General features: G+C 45.4%; 1 protein-coding gene across 1 annotated transcript in view; it reads left to right on the top strand.

Moving 5' to 3' along the window:
• ASIC2 (acid sensing ion channel subunit 2) overlaps window positions 1–19690 on the top strand; it is a 960074-nt gene that overhangs the window by 684224 nt on the left and 256160 nt on the right. The window lies entirely within an intron of this gene.

Below are 19690 nucleotides of genomic sequence, written 5' to 3'. Positions count from 1 at the left end.
GATTATTGCTCCCATTATACAGATGGGAAGCTGAGGCTCAGAGCAGGTAAATGACTTGCCCAGGATTACTTAGATAGTAAGGGGTGGAAATGAGACTGGATTGAGGTCTGTCTGGTACCAAAGCCTGATTGCTTTCCCCTTTGCTCAAGGAGAACCGATTTCCGTAATCCCTTTGTGACCAGGCAGGATTGTATAGCTCATGTGACCTCCCCAACTCCTTACCCTGTCAGCTCCCCCAATTAATAAAAAGAGAAAGAAAGAAAGATCTGGTCTAAGCTATAATGACAGGACTAAACATCCAAATTGGCTATTTTCCTGACCTGAAGTAAGTGGTTTCAAATCATAAAAATAGAATCTTTCTTTTCCATTATCTTTGTCCTTAAGAACACAGAATGGAGGATGTGCCAGACCCCCTGACTCGTCTATCTTTGTTAAAAAAAATTTTTTTAAAAATCTTGTCCACTGAGCTCTTCTGCTTTCTATGAGGCTGGTAATGAAAACTCAATGTGCAAATTCTAACATCAAATCCATGTTATGTAATAAACCTCTCAGCCCTCTTTAGAAGAGCAGATTTCAGTGAGGCCATTTCGGAACTGAAGTACTAGAAATTCTTTTGTACAGTGTTGGGCCTCTTATTATCCCCCTGTCCACTGCGCTGGGGGGGGGGGGGGCGGAGGGCGCATAACTGTGGGTTCTCGGCTGGAATCCACATCTCTAAAAGTCCAAGTTTAGGAAATAGACCTGCTCAGCCAAGAAGGAATTGTGTCCTCGGGAAAACCCAGAAGACTTGGATAATACCATTCAGGATCCCCCTCACCCCCACCCTCATCCTCACCCCCATAGTCTGGGATGGAAAGAATGTGAAGAGAAGAAGAAAGAAATTACCACTATTGTATCCAAAACAGTGCTGCGTGCTTCCTCTGCTGGCTCCCTTCATCCTCACAGCAGCCTTTCCCCAAGGTGTCAGTGAGGAAACGGTCGGCCTGAGCGGTAACATGGCCCAAGGTCATCACAGCTAACCAAGAGTGGAGCCACAGAGCCAAGCCAGCATCTCCCAGCTTCAGACCCCTTTGCTTTTCCTCCACATGATATTCCCACCCACGGATAACCACAAATGAAGCAAAACCCTGAATAATCCACAAAGAATAACACAGCTTCTGCGGGAGAACTAGCTGCAGGAAGGGGTCACCGATGACAGCTGTCGCCACCTTCTGCTTGCCCACATCTCACCAGCAATCCCTCCACAGAGACTCCCGGGCCACCATCTTTTGCAGCTTCTCAGGATGGCCCTCTCCCTCTTCTCTCTTGTGACCCATATGGAGACAAGTCTCTTTCTCCCAGGAAACAATGGGGCTACTTCAAAGAGCATGTGAAATGTACAAGTACCAGAGAGAACATAGGAGAGCAGAGATTCCACCAGCATCACAGAGAAGGAATTTCTTAACAGAGGTCACTAGGATCCCCCATCCAGGTACCCACACGTATACCCGTGATGAAAAAGGTATGCATTTACTGGACATAATTATAGATGATAAACCATACAGTGGAATATACCAGATGATAGAACAAGTGATAACACTAACGAATACCAATACCCCTTTAAGCACGGTGGGTAGGGAAACATTTTGAGTCCTGTCATATTCTCCTGCAAGTCTACAGGGCTGCTTCAGCTGAGGTTTATTTTTTGCCTTAGATCCTTGTCTGCCAGTAATGAAAAATCCCAAGATTGTTGCCTCCCGTTCTTCACTGATTTTTTTTTTCCAGTGATCTTTACAGATATATTTACTTCTCTCCAAAAGACTAAACATGTGCTGTCCTTGCTGTTGCTGCTCTTCTTGTTCATAGGGGGGCAAGGCAGTTCTGTTACACTTGATTTTGCTGATCTAAGTGGTCAGCATCTGGGTCCTTTCTGATGGCTGCCATTTTGTTCCACGGGTAGGTTCCATGATATTTTCTCTGTGCACTGGGAAAGGCACAATATACTACCTTTGGCAGAAAAGTCACTTCCTACTTCGGAACCTGTGATGAAATCGAATTCCCCCAGTAGGTAAAAACCTGGACACTGTGACACTTCCTGGGTAACACCATTAAAAGTCCCACTAACAACACAATTCAGAATGTTGTCATTTAAGAACAGCTATCATTCAAAGCTACGACACATTAGGCACGGGTTTAACAGGTTACATATACTACTCTCATTTGATTCCATTTTCACAAAAAGCTATAGTGTCAGGGTTATTAGGTCCACATGAAAGATAAGAAAACAGATAGGTGGAGAGATTTTGTGCCTTGCCCTATATCACATGTGTCATACATTACAGAGTTGGTATTCAAACCTAGGTCCTTCCACATCATCCTCTTCTGCCCCCTGTGTGCTTGACAGTGGTTCCAAAGACCACTGTGGGGTTTGAACTTTATTCTGAAGGCCCAAGGGATCCCTAAATGGTCTAGAGAAGATGAGTGACGTGTTCTGTGTTGGCAGCAGTGTGGGGTGTGGATGAGAGTGGGTGGGAGTGGAGACCAGATGGAGACGATAGCAGGATTCTAGATGATAGGAGTGTTGAGAACATTACTGAGAGTGGAGATAGTGGGAGAGAGGTGGATAGATTGGAGAAAATTAAAGTTTGGATCAACAAGTGGGAGGGTAGGCAGTGGAAGAAGTCAAGCAATGTAACTGTGTTTCCGACTTGGGCAGTTGGGTGGATGGTGGAGCCATTCGCTAAGGTGAGAAACTTAAGAGGAAGGTGTTTGGGAGAAAAAGACGAGGAGATGAATGTTGGTCATGCTGAATTTCAAGTGCCTGAGGAACATCCAGTGAGTCGCAGATACAGGCCGAGAACTCAGAAGCAAGACTTGGCAGACATTATAGGTTAAGAAGTCATGGCTTCATCCATGACTTGAAACCAGGAAAGTAAATGATTCTGCAAGGGAAGTATACAGAGTAAGAAGTGGGATGAAGAGGGGAACCTTGGAAATGTAGCTGATGGCGGGGAAGTGTTTCCTCTCTGTGTTCAGATGAAAAACCCACCTTCTCCTCCTGGTCTCTGGGTTACCTACTACCCCACTCTTATCTGCCTCTCAGGAGTCTAATAGAGTTGAGCCCCCCCAAGCAAGGCTGAGAAGAAATTGTCTCCCCATCTCCCAAACTCCTAGATTCTCTGCTCATGGCAGGGCAAACAGATTCATGATGAGTTAATAGTTTCCTGACTGTGAGGTAAGTCGATATTCAGATGAGACTTAGCTGCCATCCATTCCCTCATCCTAGTACCACCTTCTCCCTGTGAACACACACACACACACACACACACACACACACACACACACACACACCACCCAAGGAGCAACCTGAATAGGGTATATTATCTACTAGAAAGAATACAGGTTTTGAAGTCAAACAGACCTGGACTCAAATATCAGGTTTACTGTGGAAACTCGAGCAAGTTATTTCAAATCTCCAAGTGTCAGTTCCCATATCGATGAATGGGTCATCCGCCCTAGAGACCTAGAAGCATGGTTGAAAAGATCAGGTGAGATACAAAGCAGCCAGGTTGACACCTGGCACTCATCATGTGCCCCCTAACTAGGAAAATGCTGCCCCTCTTCTCTCGCTCCCCCCAGTCTAGGATGAAGCCAGAGCTATGCAGAAAGCCTGAGCGTCATACCATTCCTCCCCAAGTCTTTTGAACCTAGAGGGGGCTCTGGTAGGTCTGTGTTTACCTATCCACCTCTCTAGCCAGAGGCTAGAAAATCAGGCTCCATGATTGCCAAGAAAGCACTAGCCCTTGGACCAGATTCTTTTTTTCTATATAAAAGTATAAGAAAAGTTTTCCTTCCAGACCCCAAGCAATCATGTGTGCAGCAAACATCATTGAAACCAGCAGGTGGATGTTCCAAGAGAAGATTCTGTCTCTTGGACCCTATTTGAGTAGTTTTCCCCTTCTGGAAAAACATAAAAAGAGAGAACAGCAGAAGATACAAGGTCAGATCAAACCCAGGCACAGCCAGTGTCCAGTTTCTTCAAATGCATTTTTTACACAGGTTCTGAGCCTGAGGATGAAAGACCAGGCTGTTCCCTCAGATCAGCACCGCCGTCCCGAACCTCTGTCCTTTTTGATGCACATTAGTCGCCTGAATTAAGGCGGGAGGGCTGGCGCTCAGCATCAGTCAGAAGGCAAGGCTGGGGCTCCTGTATCTACGGTTAGTGATCAGCTCAGGTGTACACGAGACATAGAGAAACACAAATCCTAGAGGTCATCTAGTTCAACTACGTCATCTTAAAGATCAAAGACCTACTGCCCGACAGGGAAAATGACTTTCCTAAAGTCACAGGGTAAGTCACTGCCAGATCTGGGACGTGAACCCCGAGCTCATGATTCCCAAGTACCACTGTCATTCCAAATATCCCCTGCCTTCCCTGAGCGTAAATGTCATTTCTTACCGTCACAGGTTGGGCATGCATATGGACATCAAGGGGTTAAGGGATGTCATGGGTATTAAAACACCCAGGCTTCCATGGACAGGCCTCACACAGCAGTATTTCAATAATATAGAGTATTAATATTAGAGTAATATAATACACTCTTACAGCATATTGTTCTATTACTCAATTTTAAAACTGCTTTTGACTGATAATGGCATCATCTTGCTTGACTTCATGGGGTACAGATAGAGTGATGGTATCCTGGGTACAAAATATCCTCGAGTTAGAGATTCATCACCAAATTTTTATTTAATGCCCATTCCGTGTCAAGCATGTGCTCAGCTTTGAGATTACTGTCAAGAGCACAGTGGTTTCTAAGATCTCACGGTCTTGTCGGCATATAGATATAGGAGCTCATATTGGCATTGTGAAATGATTTGTGTCACAACAGAAGCCAGTATAATGGCGTTTGAGTGTTGGACACGGGAAGGGGGTTTCATGTGTGATCAGCAGGGCTTCCTCTGGGGTAAGAGCTGCAGGAGGGAGGAGAGCAGGCACTGAGGGGAACAGAGGAGGAAGGGCGCTGGTGAAGGCGGTGCTACTCGTAGAAGAGGAGATGGAGGAAGATGCTGACGGCCGTTTGGGACGTGCTGAGTTCAAGCAAACTAAGAGGCACCTAAGTTACAGGGCTTCTGTCGGGTGAACCAGCTCAGGCTCCCTTCTTGTGGGCTCCCCTCTCTGCTGGCACTTCAGTTCACAGCTCCTTTGCTCTGCCCCTTACATCGTGCTTTTCAAAAATGGATGGAAATATGTCTCTTCTTTGTCTTTGAAAGGATTCTCCTTTTTTCTTCTTTTACTATCATTGAAATGGAACGTATGGAGGGAAAAGATGTATGGCTGCAGACAATTCACCGTGTTTAGCCGGGAGTTTCAAAAGTCAGTATCTGAGCAGCAAGCAGAATAGGGGGAGAAGGAAGTGAAAGAGGATGAGGAGGAAGAAGAAAAGATGGAGGCAAGGGCAGAGAAGAGAACTGAGAAAAGATGTGAGATGTAGCAGAGGAAATCAGGAGATGGTGCAATTGGAGAGAGAGATTCAGTCACGTGGTCAGTAGCCACTTCATTATCCTTGTTTATAATGTGACAAGAATGTATCCACCCCAAATCAGTGGGTTACTTTCAACATCAACGAGGTCTGACGATTAAGTTCGCGAACTTGTTGCAATGATATTGCTAATATTTTTTTTGGTATCAGAGGGATTATTCATTATGAATTTGTACCAAGTGGGCAAACAGCTAACCAAGTTTACTAGTTGGAAGTGCTGAAAAGGCTGCGTGAAAAAGTTAGATGACCTGAACTTTTCGACAACAATTCATGGCTCTTGCATCACGACAATGCACCAGCTCACACGGCCCTGTCTGTGAGGGAGTTTTTAGCCAGTCAACAAATAACTGTATTGGAACACCCTCCCTATTCACCTGACCTGGCCCCCAGTGACTTCTTTCTTTACCCAAAGATAAAGGAAGTATTGAAAGGAAGACATTTTGATGACATTCAGGACATCAAGGGTAATATGACAAAAACTATGATGGCCATTCCAGAAAAAGAGTTCCAAAATTGCTTTGAATGGTGGACTAGGCACTGGCGTCGGTGCACAGCTTCCCAAGGGGAGTATTTCGAAGTTGACCATAGTGATATTCAGCAATGAGGTATGTAGCACTTTTTCTAGGATGAGTTTGTGAACTTCATTGTCTGACCTCGTACAGTTGGCGGCCACCTGAGTGCCACACTCTTCTGTGGTCCACTCAGGTCAGACGATGTCTGTTTGCCGATGGACACGGATAAGCATCACTGGATAGATTGACCAGTTTGCTAAACTACTTATTCAATCTTTATTTTTCCACTAAAAAAAAAAAATTACTCTTACCTAAATTATGTAGATGACTCATAATGTTTTTGATATGTAGGTGGCACTGCCTTTTACCAGAAATAAAACAGCTCAACCAAGTTTGGGGGTATCATATAGTTTAAATCTATCAGTGGAATAAAATTGCTCCTTTTAGTTCTTCCATCCTCCTACCTTCCTTCCTGTTTTCATTCATTAATCATTCATTCAACAACAACACAGAATTATTGAATACCTACAGTATGCCAGCTCCTGGGCAAGGCTCCATAACTAGGGTTTGGTTTATGACCATGAGGCTGGCTGGGCTGGCTATGGAAATAGCAGGAGAGGTATTTCAGTAAGGCAACTCAGCAGGAGCTTGGAAATCAGAAAGGAAGGAAATTCCAAGGTCAAATCCAAATGACTTGGTTAAGGTGAGAGATGTAGAAGAAAGAGCAAGGACCATAAAGCAGGAAATCCTGCAAGTACCGTGTTTCCCCCAAAATAAGACCTAGCCAGACAATGAGCTCTAATGCATCTTTTGGAGCAAAAATTAATATAAGACTCGGTTTTATTTTACTGTAAGACTGGGTCTTACATAGTAGTATAATATAATACCCGGTCTTGTATTAATTTTTGCTCCAAAAGATGCATTAGAGCTGATTGTCTGGCCAGGTCTTATTTTCAGGGAAACATGGTAGTATACAACACGCCCACTGTCTGGAACCCAGGCTTTGAACACTGGGGAAGGCCTGCCTCCCTTGGAGAAGGGGGAGGAGGTACATGAGGTAGGGGAACTTCACGAGGTTGTTAAGATTTGCGTAAACACCATCTCATCGAAGGAAAACATAAATTTAGAGATTTCTTCAATAATTAAGCTGAAAACCACTAGGTTACTCCTCCCTTAATTAGCTTGGTTCTCTTTCCTAGGCAAGAAATCCCTCTTCTTAAAGCTCAAGTTGGTGTGCTTAAATAAGATTCTCTATCTTTTTGGCCTCTTCAGCATTTCAAGAGATGTTTGCATCAGCCTTGATACCTGTCTAACTTCCACCTCATCACCTTGGCACCTAATTAATTGTTACCACTTCTTCATTAAGGAGCCTCACGTTGATTTTTCCTTCCCTGTGTCTCTCACACCTATCCTTTAATTATTCCTTTCCATGGAAAGATTGTTTGGAAATATCCCTTCCCATTCCCACCATCACCACCATGCCCAGGCCCTCATCAATTCAAGTGGAGAAGATTGCTGTTGTCTCTCTGTCTCCTCGTCTTCCCACTTCCAATCCATTCTACTATCTGTTGAGAAAATAATTTTCTAAAAGCTTCATATTACTGGTACCTACCCGCTCCAGTTTCCTGCAAATGAAACAAAAACAATAAAGCAAAACCATCTTTATTACCTAAACAATAAAGTACACACACAGACAGACACACACACCTAGCAATATAACCTTAAGCCACTGTAGTGCTTAGCTATATTCCCTCGCCTTCACATACAGAAAATTTTTGCTTCTCTGCCTCGGTTCACAGACTGGAGCTACTAATGTATGTGAATAGAGGCTTTAAATCAACTTCATTTTCCCAATATTTTTCAGGTATTGTTATTTCCTCTGCTTGGAACACCTTCTTCTCTCTGTTAAAGACCCTGTAGTAAAGTGGAAGGAAGGAAGGAATGCTCAGAGGAGCCCCAGACCTGGCTGTGTGACCTTGGATGAGTCACTGACACTCTCTGGGCCTCAGTTTCCTTATCTATAAATGGGACCAAGGATATTGGACCCACTGATCTCTAGGGAGCTTCCAGCTGTCACCTGAAGTGGAATCCATCCTCATCAGCCCTACCCAAGGTGACTCTCTTTGATAAGGATGCTTACACCCTGATTTAGAAAATGAGAGTAATTGGACTCTGTGTACAAAATATCAAGAACTGCATGTGTGCCAGAAGCATCAGAGCTGAAGATGTCAGATCTATAAATAGCTCTAACGTTCAGGCATCTATTTAAGAAGGTAGTGATACAAATTGGAATGTCTGCCTTGCTTACATCTGTCCAACAAATATGCTAGCATTTTGTGGGTACCAGACGTCCCTAAAACTTACGTGCCACAGCGGGGGGCATGGGTGTGCAAGCAGGTTTGGGTGCTGGCAGCTCAACCCAAGCATCCGCCCTGAGACAAAAAGTATAAATGAAAGGACAATTCCTAGATTTATAAGATGTTTACACTTTAAAGCATTCCATATATATCATCACATTTGACGCTCCCAAGAGCTAAATGGGGCAAGCGAGCAATCAACAAATATTGCTGAGCTCTACTGTGTGCCGGGCCCTATTGAGGGCGTGTAGGATACACCAGTGGACAAACTCTACACCCCTTTCTTCGTGCAGCTGACATCCTAGCGGAGTAGAATCTATTCGCCATGATGAATAGGAAAATCTTAAAAGAGTTAACACCCACTGTGCAATTATGAGATAAGTGCACTGGCAGAAGTTTGATGGTTAATGATAGCAACTATCATTTATTATTCAACAAATATTTACTGAGTGCTTACTATATGCCAAGCTCCATGCTCAATGCTTTACATATGTTATTTTATTTAATCTTCACGCGAAGCCTGCAAGGCAGATATTATTATCTCCATTTTTCAAAGAAGGAAATTAAGACTCAGAGAGTTTAAGGAACTTTCCCAATTCCGGCCCACTGGCTCGCGTGGGAGGAGAGCGGAGAGAGTGTTTCATCCGATTGGCAGGAGTAGGGGAGAACTTCTGAGAGGGGAATGTTGAGCAGGGTCTCCAAAGAAAGTGCAAGTTCACCAAGCAAAGGGAAAGGGAGGATGCTTTCTGGGCCTCAGTTTCAAAATCATAATGTTGCAAAAATGCCCTGTGGATCTAAAGCTGGAAAAGCCAGAGGCTTCGATAGCCGGGGCAAAGGGTTTGTGGGGTAGGCAGTAGCATGAGCGGCTGGTGGGGCAGATGGAGCCAGGGAGAGAAGGGCTTTGTAAACTAGGCTTTCCAGGACCTTCCTGGAATTTTTTCAAGAACAAAATAGATACATGTGCAGCACACTCGGACAAACGGACAAGGCTCTGGTCCTGAGCAGCCCCTGGGGTCCTGCCGCCCCCAGACTGCCTTGCCCCCAAAGCGGTGAGCCTCAGCACTTGTAACCCTGTAATCCATGTGGGATACAACACGCGGGCTGTAAGCTCTACAGTAAGCAGTGGTAGCCATTGAAGGATTTTAAGCCGAGAAATGTCATAATCAAAAGAGCAGAATGGGGAAAGAATTGCAGAGGGAGGAAATCAAAGGCCAGAGGCCCAGTTAAGACCTATATATAACAGAGTAAGCTATAAGCTGTAGACCAGGAGAGCTTGAACCAAGGTAGTGGCCGTGACAATGGGTCACAGACCATGGGCTTGAGAATGATTTAGGAGATAGCATCCACAACTTTTGGTGATGGATGAAACGTGGCGGGGTGAGGGCTTAGTTGAGGATAATTCCAAGATTACAAAGTATAAAAGGGTCTTAGAATTCATCACTAAAATGTCTCTTCCCCTGGGTACAATTCCAGTCTCAAATTTAAAAGGATATGCTGTCAGTACGTCACAAAGCAGTACAGACATTTCACATTTCTCTGTATCAATCAATGAGTGACTATGCAAAAGGGAAAACACACACGCACACACACACACTCACAGAAAATACCTTCCAAGGGAAGTTTGCATTCAGTAAGCTAATAGATGTGCTTATATGATACCCCTTTATAAGTCAAAAGTCTGCTCTCACCCACTGCACGAGACTTCCAAGTCCTACAGAATAAAACTCTATAATATTTCTGATGGAGACTTGAATGTTAGAACTGTTTCCTCAAATAAACTTCCATTTCTCCTCAGTTGTTTCTTCCTGCAGGGGAAAAAAATGTGGTAAAATTTGGTCTATTGTTGTTTTCAGTTAAGAAACAGAAGAGAGATACAAACATTTAAATATCACAAAGCTTCCTTTTATAGAAAAACTAAACACCCACAACATAGTCCAACTGGCAGCAAGGTAGCCAGTTCTGAACGTGAAACCATGAGCGGAATCGTTGGCTATCAAACAAAATGACAACAGGCAAACTTTGTTCAAGGTGATGACTGAAACGATGGATCCATGAAAGAGTAAAACCTGTGTTGTTCAGACCCTTTCTCTCCAAAGAAATAAGTCACTTTTCTGAAAAGCCAATGTTTCCAGGATTTGTGGATTCCTTTAAGCATCAATTTGTTTTTTTTTTAATGGAACCATTTGGCTAAAACACCTTTTGAAATATATCCCATCCTTTCCTATATTCTTATGCAAATTATACAGAACAAAATGTAATCTTGGTGACTCAAGGCCATCACTGTAAGTTCCAAGTATTATTTTGGGATAAAAGATTTCAGGACTTTTTTCGAAATGTGTGGAGTTTGCCCAACATTAAATGGCATCATTTTTTTTTAGTCCTTTTGTCTATTTTTATAGTTGTTTTGTCTTCTCCTTTGTTGTGGGATTTGGCTATACTTTACCTATCAGTACTCTGGAATCTTAAGCCTACTTGTTTCTTTTCATAACATGCATTATTTCTATTCTGCTGAGAGCCTGAAAAACAAATAGCCAAGCATGTTTCCAGGATTGTACATAGGATAATAGTAAGGAGGCTCTGTGAAAAGACAAGGGCTCACTCATGATTGAGCTGCACGGTGGTAACTTTAGTGTCTAGAATCATATTGGGGGGCAGAGAGAGGGAGGATTTGACATCAGCAAAACCCAGGTGTGACCTTAAACACTCCATTGCTATCTCTCAGTCTCAGGTTCCTCCTTGGCACAAATAAAAAGAATAGCAGCTACTTCGTTAGGTTTACTCTGGGGATTAAGTGACATAATGCGTGCAAAGTTCCCAGCATGCCTGCCTTCTTACTATCCTCAATTAGGCCATTAGTAGTAGCAGCAGCAGCAGTAGTAGGATATATGTATGCATGTATTTTGTGACATGCATTTATAACTGCTCAAAAGGTGTTTTTCCTTAGCTCCTTGCACTGCCTCTAAACTGGAAAAAATAGTATGGTGGTGGCCAAGACCAAGGGGGATTCCAGCTGTAGTTAAAGATGGAAACGTGGTTGTCGTTGGTGAAAGTGCTCAGAGTCTTCATGCTTGAGATCCATCGTTTACTCAGTGTTGTTTCATGTATAACTCAACACACTGGCATCCTAGTGCTGTTTTGTAGGGTTTTGTTTTTTGTTTTTTTGGTTTTTGGTGTGCTTTTTTTTTTAAAGGCCATCAATTTCCAATGACATAGTGTCACCATCACCATCATTTGCTTGGCCACCCTTTAGTGTTGGGCATATGAACTGTATTTAATTTGTGTGGTTGTTTCCCTCTCCCTCCTCCTCCCCCCCGCCCCCTCTAACATGAAAAACCTCATTGCTAATACCTTTGTATTTTTGTTTTGTTTTGATTTGAGGTTATTTCCTTAGGGATCCTACTAGGGTGTGGGATTTCAAGGTCAAAGGGTATAAAGTGTTTCATGCTCTTATTACACATCAAGCTATGTACTTGCCTTTATAACTCCAAGCACTTTCAGAAAACTGTTTTGACTCTAATGTTGTGTGTTAGTGCTGTAGGCTGCTGAGAAATATTGAATGAGTCAACTTAAGCACTGCTGGGCTAAAGAAGTATTGATTAGAAAGAGAAAGCAAGGCTGAGATCTGGAAGGAAGGGAGGGAGGGAGGGAAGAAGGAGGAGAGAAGGAAGGAAGGAAGGAAGGAAGGAAGGAAGGAAGGAAGGAAGGAAGGAAGGAAGGAAGGAAGGAAAAGAGAGAAGGAGAGAAAAAAGGAGGGAAGGAGAAAGGGAGGGAGGAGGAGGGCAGCAGGAAAGAGAAAGGGGGAGGGAGGGAGAAAAGAAGGAGGAAGGAAAGAAGGGAGGGAGGGAGGGAAGGAGACAGGTAGATAGACTGAAAACCTGTGGATTGTAAAGGTGAGTTCCCACTTTGTGGTCATGTGATGGCTCTCAGTGTCTAAGGACATTTGGACATTGAGAGCAGAAATATTTCGTGTGGCTTCTCTGACTCACTCAACCCAGCCTGGCCCTTGTGCCCATGGGTATCTCCCTAAACCTCTTCCCAACCACTGGCATGTGTATTTTTAGCTCTGCCCATGATGGCATCACACTGAAGCTGGAAAGAACTTAGCTCCAGATGCACAGTAGATACTGAGAATCGAGCTTCTGTTTTCACTTCCTTCATCTCCCCAAGGGATTTTGCAAAACTCCGAATTATGCTGCCACCCACTTTGTCTTTTCTCTTTCTGAACTCCCGATTTCTTTCCTCTCTAATAAGTGGCAGCACGTTGGAGCCAGAGCTGGTTGGAATCCTGGCTCTGCCGCTGTGTGACGCACTCTGTGTGACCCTAGGCAAGTAACTTCCCCCTTCTGAGCCTCATTTTTCTTCATTTGGAAAACGAGGCTTAACGCCGTGCCTGACATTTAGCTCAGGAAATGGTTGCATTAAGTAATTACGGCTGTTAGCACAGCTTAAACCAGCAACAGAGAGAATAAGACTGAAAAGATCAACTTTCTAGGTCCCCGTCTATAAAATGAGGATAATGTGACCACTGGGAGGATTGCTGTGAAGAATCACTGCATGGTACACATACCAGTACGTGGTAGGTACCTGGCTGATACTCGATACTTCTCCTCTCCCTCCCCTGTCATCAGCGCCCCCTCCCCTCCCCTGCCTTCCCTTATTCTGCCTTCCCTGTACTGACCTTCTCTTCCTGTCTTCTGTTTGGATAGTCACACAGGTACACACCACGGCAAAAGAATGTGCGAACCCCCCCACACGCACACTCCTTCTGTGGAGGGACCGGGGAGATAAACTAGGAGAAGAGAAATCTGTGGTCGTGGTTTGGTCAGGTCATTTATAAGGGAAAGAGTCAACACATCTCTCATGGCTCAGGCTAAGGGAAGCTGTGGCTAAAAGGGAGAGCAGCCTGCATGGAAACCTCTGACAAATCAACCTGGCCTTAAATCTCTCGGTCACTGCCGAGGACCCGTCCTCCAGACAGATTCAGGGCTGGTTAGTTAATGCTCCCCAAAAAGGAGGTGAGAGCCAGGGCAAGTCAAATTAAGTCATGACTGAAAACGGTGGAGGAGACAGTTAAGGAATTGTGAGTAAAATTGTCTAATTGTGTCTGGGGTTATATATTTCATTAAACCCTATTTTAACTGGATGCCTTTTCGTCACATGAGTGGATGGTAAGCGTTGGAGAAGGTTATTGTGCGTAACTGTTTTAATGAGAGTTTTGTTATGTGTGAGAGAAGAGCGTGCTGAGCTCCATTTCTCGGCTAACTTTAGAGTCCAAGTTACAACCCTGACCCCGTTATTCAAGCCTAGACCCCGAGTAACTCAGTGATAGGCCAGGCTACGCTAGGGGAAGGAGCGAGATTCATTAGTGAGGTGAACTTAGAAAGTAAACGTCACAGGTCAATAGAACACCCCTGGGGACACAAAACCCACATCAACAGGACGTGAATAGGGACATCGCGGACAAAGGGGATCAAAACGTGCTCAGCCCGAGGCTACGCTGCTGTGGCTTTGGTCTCAGACCTCGGCTCAAAGGCGGAGCCTCCTGGAAAAGACCACACTGTTCTCCATGAGCCGGGGTGAAACTATGAACATGTGTGGAGACACTCTGAGGAAATCAGAGAACGTGTATGGCGACAGCTCTGCGACCATTCGAGAAGAGAGCCCTCCTCTGGACCCTGTCCACATGCTGTGCTCCTCTCTGGCATCGTATTTAGCATGCATTGTTAAAATGATATCTAGATTTTTCTCCCCAGATCCCCCACTGGCCTGTAAGCGAAGGCAGGGGCCTCACCTGAGTCGACGTTGCCTTCCCAGTGCCCAGGACAGGGCCTCTCCTATTCTGGGTGCCTGGGGATATCGGCTACAGGCATTATATCCAGCTACTTACAACCACCTTCATCAGGACCCCGTCCTCTAGAACCAAAACACGTGGGTATGAATCCGGCCACGGAATGGACAAGTTGCTTAGCCAATCTCTGCTGCTGTGTCCTCCTGGGTAGAGGAGCTATCACGGTGGGAAAGACCGCCTAGGGTTGCAGTGAGAATGAAACGGGTCCAAGCATGTTCACTGAGCACAGTGCCTGACATAGTAAGTGCTCAGTCGATGTCAGTTATGGAGTATCATCACCGTCACCATCACCATCACCATTAGTACCATTATCAGATCCACTTCCCAGTGATGGGGGCCGGTCACTAAACTGCAGGCGTCAATTTCCTCTTCTAAGTTCAATTACATGCTCGTTAAGATCCCTTTTGGCACTGCCACCTTCTGGTTCTCTCCGTGGTGTGAGCCGTGTGCTCAGAGCACTCAAGTGTGTGTGTGTGTGTGTGTGTGTGTGTGTGTGTGTGTGTGTGTTATAATTAGCCTAAGGAAAATATGACCAGAAAATTAAATCCTATGCAAATGCATCACATCAGACTCTTCAGATGCAAAGAGGACATGTGTTTGCATTACCTGCTGTTTGCGATGATCCACACGAGAGCGCCCATCTGTCAGCCTATCTAGCAAAGAGTTAACGAAAAATCTGATAACAAAATGCCCAGCTCTGTGTACCACTTTGTCATAGTACCCACTGTCCTTTTTGGATGGGAGAGCAGGACAATGTGAAATGAGAAGTGGGGGAAGATAACAGAAGTTGGAAAGAGGTGCCAGAGGAAGGCAACCATCACATAACTGGAAGTACAGGGGAGAAAGGTGTGAAAAACATGGACTACAATTACTTTGGTAAACAGTATTCACAGAATGCAACCAGGGTAAGAAAAGGGACATATGGAGACTACACACACATATATAGTCATAAAATATCACTAACAGATGATACAACAAATTGATAGACTGTATAGCCAGAGGACAGGGGTGGAATAGAGAGACTTTCCTAAACTCTTTACTCTTTTGTCTTTTTTGAACCATGTGATGACATTACTGATTTCACAAATACATTTTTATAAAGTTATTTCATTGGGTGAGCAGAGCAGGAACTGGAAGTTGGGATTTGGATTCTGGTTCTGTGTTTATCAGTCTGAATCTGTGTGATTTAGAGCAAGCCTCCCCCCAAGCAAGGCTCCTCTCTGGACCTCAGCAGATTTCCTCCAGCCCTGGGAAGCATGAGCCTCCCCACCTTCTACTCTGGATCTGGTCCTTTCAGCCTCTGCTCTGTTATCTGGTGGTCGTGGGCCCCCATTTGCCCTCTTCCCCCCTGGGATTTAGTGCTGGTGGAGGATGGGCAGCTGAGAGCTTGAAGCCAAGCAAAACGGGGATGACCAAAAGAATAAACAAAAATATCTAGAGAGTCTGAGAAGGAGCCCGGGAGAGAAAACTAGGCAAGGCCAAGTGTACTGCATAAAGCCACGGAGTGAGAGGAAAAGCAGTGGAAATGCCGAAGCATGTGAAAAGGTAGGACGGAACAGCAGCTCCAGTGCCAGCTCCACGGTGGGAGGTTGGAAGGGGTGGAAAGAAATGAGTGTGCAATGAACTAAATCCACGGTGGAGAAGTTCTCTGCACTCTCTTTCACCAATACGGATGCTGGTGACTGGACATTTGCTCAGGTCCCGTGACACTGCAGAGGCCAGCAGCCGCATGGGCTAAGAAGGGATCAGAGAGGACAGCGAGCATTCAGGAAGAGGTTAGGGAAGGGAAAGAAGAGAGAGGGAGACAGAGTGATCGAGCGCCAATGGCAGTACAGAGACAGAAAAAGAAAGACGAAGAGAAAGAAGGAGTAAGCGAGAGATAGTGAGATTCACAGGAAGACCTGCCTGCCCCATCATATCAACAAACTCTAATACTAAAAATAGTGTTGTCTCCTCACCAGGAGCAGCAGAGTCCGAAAGAAAATGTACACGCGGCATTCTAAGCAAGGACACAGAGGACCCATTGTTGCTGTCTCCTCGCCCCATACACCACCTCCACTAAATTCCAGGAGTGAGAGGACAAATAAGAACCCACTGCCATCAGCAGGAAGATCAGGGGCTGCAAGCACCAGGTTAGGAGCAAAGGGCTTGGGGGCTCACCTTCCATAGGCTGGAGAGTCACATTTTAAGCATGTTGACACCCAAGTTTCCATTTCAAGAGTAGAAGGTACAGGACAAACAGTTGAAGGGACTGGTGACATTTAGCCTGGAGAAGAAAAGACGATCTTAATACTTCGCTAGTAGGTAGACCACTAACGCCCCTTTCAGCCCTGAAGTACTCGGATTCCAGAAAGTATTTTAAAGGGTTCTCCTGTGAAAGAAAGATTGAGCTTATTTTGTGTGGCTACCGGGGGATAAATGAGGAGAAATGGAAGAAATTCAAAAGGAGACAGATTTCAGTTTGATGAAAGGAAGACGCTTTAAATGCTGCCAGGTGTTCCAGAATAGGGTGGGTCACCAGTGGGCTGTCATTGAAGAGGTGTATAGAGGGGTTTTCCTACAGCAAGTCGGGAGTGGGGTTAGGTGGTACCTCAGACTGTTTCCAATGCTGAGCCCCTGAGTAGCAGGGCTTGGGGTAAACAGGAACGTTGGGGCCTCCAGGAAAGCCTGATCAAGCCATCGAAAGGGTCAGCTCCTAAAACTGGGTTATAAAAACAGAAAATCACATTGACGTAAGTGGACCTTTTCCTCTCAACCAACTCATTTCATGGGAGAAGGAGCTTATCATGAACGGTGGTGGTGACACAGCAGAAAGTGGGCGGGCTGGCCGCAGGCCCTTCTGCCACTGCACACACACCCCACACAGAATGCCAGGATGCCAGGTGTGGAGCAACAGATGTTTCCAAGAGAAACAAGAAAAGGGACATTTTCTTAAAAACTTATAATTGGGAAATCACAATGCTATGTTCTAATTTCTTGGTGAATAGGTTATGTGGGTCAGCTCATGTACTGCCTCGTGAACTTTTTTCTGGCCAAGTGAGTCTGTCGGGTGGGAGGGCTAATTCACACGAGCTGTCATGTCAGTGTAGCTCTGAGGGCAGAGATGGTATGGGCTAGGGCTTGACAGTACAAGGGACGGAGCCAGACTGCCCGGATTCAAAGGCTGCTCTCCTGCTTAGGCGCTGTGTGGCTTAGGGTAAGTAGCTCAACCTCTCTGTGGTAAGGATTCCTCCTCTCTGAAAGAGAGAAAATCATAGGCTTATTATGAGGTTTTAAGCATTTGAAACACTTACGGTACTTGTTTGAGGTATAAGTCACTTTCCCCGAATATAAGACCGGGTCTTACATTAATTTTTGCTCCAAAAGACGCATTAGGGCTTATGTTCAGGGGATGTCATCCTGAGAAATCATGCTAGGGCTTATTTTCCAGTTAGGTCTTATTTTCGAGGAAACACAGTAGAATAGGCCGTACTGCTTAAGGAGTCCTATATTTATTATATGAGTATTATGGTGATTTATCATACTACTCTTGAAAGAAAAATGATGGCGAGGGAAAAATCTTGGATTTTGGAATGAGTTAGAGCTGAGTTCAATTCCTGCTCCCCAAGCCCTTGGTTCAACAGCTGTAAAAAAGAGAGCAAAAACCACCTCCCCTGCATGGATGGAGTGAGAAATTGAATAAAATATGTTTATGTGCCCAGTTCAGTGCCTGGTATATAGAAATGTTCATGCAATCTTAGTTCCCTTCCCCTCTCCCTCTGTCTCAATGTGTTTCATCAATGTGCCCGGGCGCTGTGCTAAAAGGTAGGGACACAAATACGGATGAGAAGTAGTCCCTGTCCTCAGAGGGGTGACGTCCAGAAAAAACACCTGACGCAAGCAATGAGAAGGTGTTAAGACAAGGGCTGTGATAGAGCTATCAGTCCAATTGCTTAGGAGGCGGTGCCTAAGCTGGGATTTGGAGAAAGTGAAACTTCGCCAAGCTTATCATTGGTTGTGTAGGAGGCAGGGGGCATTTCAGGCAGCGTAGAAAACGCACTGCGTACGTGTGCCATAAAGAGAACCATTGGTCACTGTTTGGGGGCACTGGCTGTCCCTGTGTCTGCCTCTGGATGTCTAGGGCCTACGCAGGGTACCTCTTCTTTCTTTGGAGAAGCACCCCATTGGGAGAATGAATAGGAAAACCCATGGCAGAGAAGACACTCAGGCAACCAAAAGCAGCATGTGTACATTTTAAGGGGGAAACTGCCAGGAAAGAAAAAACCCGTAGCAGTTGAACAAATCAGAAATATAAAATGTCCTAAAGGTTTCTACAAGACAGACCTTCGTGCCACCCCAGTTAGGAAGCTGGAAGATGCCACCTGCTTGCCCTGGCTCTTTCATCAGTAACTGCACTGAGCTCACAAATTTGCCCCGCCTTGGCTGGGATATGAATCTCTGTGACACCGCCCCCAGGACCACTGGGGCCAGGCTGCCAGCACTGGTGTGTGGGCCTTTGTTGGAGGTTTCATAAAACTGTCAGATTCAGAAACTTCTTCCCCAAAGGCAGCCACAGACACCTTCAAGAAACCCAATCCAAACAGAATTTCAGCAAAGCTTAACTTCAATAGTTTCTTCCCCAGGTGAATGAGAAGGGCCTCCAGGTGTGTGTGTGTGTGTGTGTGTACGTGTATTGTGTTTATGTGTTTGTGTGTGTGTGTGTGTAGGGCTCAGAGACCAGACGCAGGGATTTGCCATGACAAGGTGCCCTCCAGGTCAGTGGGGAGGGAAAGCCCACCCTAGCACCTCTCAGACACCTGATGCTCAGTTCACAGATATGCCCAGACCACCCCTATCAATCACCACAAAGTGGGTGAACTTCCTCTCCAGGCCCAGCTCTGCCAACTTCACTAGTGCCCTCCCACCCTCAGGATCCCTTCACACTGTCTCTAACCCCACCTGCCTCCCCCATCAAAATCTACTCTCTGGAAAATGTCTGGAAAACTCCTTTATCCCATAGAGTAATGGGGCTGGTAACCTGTCCCAGTAAGGCTTCAGTGTGTCAATTATTTGGGAAGTATGTATAGAGACCTACTGTGCACCACACACTGCCAGGCAGCCACAGGAGCAAGATTCCAGCCTTGCCCTCAAAGCGCCTGGCTCAGAGAATGCCAAGTGTAAGGCTCTGTGGTGCGGAGAAAGAGCAGGGGCTTGGGGACCTGGGTGCATAATCCTCACCCACCACTTACCAACGGTATGACCTTGGGCAAGTCCTTGGCCTTCCTAGTCTCACCTGTGAAATGGAGCTAGCCATACACTACATGTTTCATCCAACCTCCCAAACACACCAAGGCAGTATATTAAAAAGGCTAAATGAAAATGTCCAAAAGTGCCCAGGGGTTAGTGGACGACCCAGGGCCTGGCAGGGAGGGAAGGGTGACATCATCAGCCAATTGCCGGTAGGATCCCAGC

This window comes from Rhinolophus sinicus, linkage group LG15 (assembly GCF_036562045.2).
Source record: "Rhinolophus sinicus isolate RSC01 linkage group LG15, ASM3656204v1, whole genome shotgun sequence".
Classification (NCBI taxonomy): Eukaryota; Metazoa; Chordata; class Mammalia; order Chiroptera; family Rhinolophidae; genus Rhinolophus; species Rhinolophus sinicus.
This window is presented reverse-complemented; position numbering and strand designations above follow the sequence as displayed.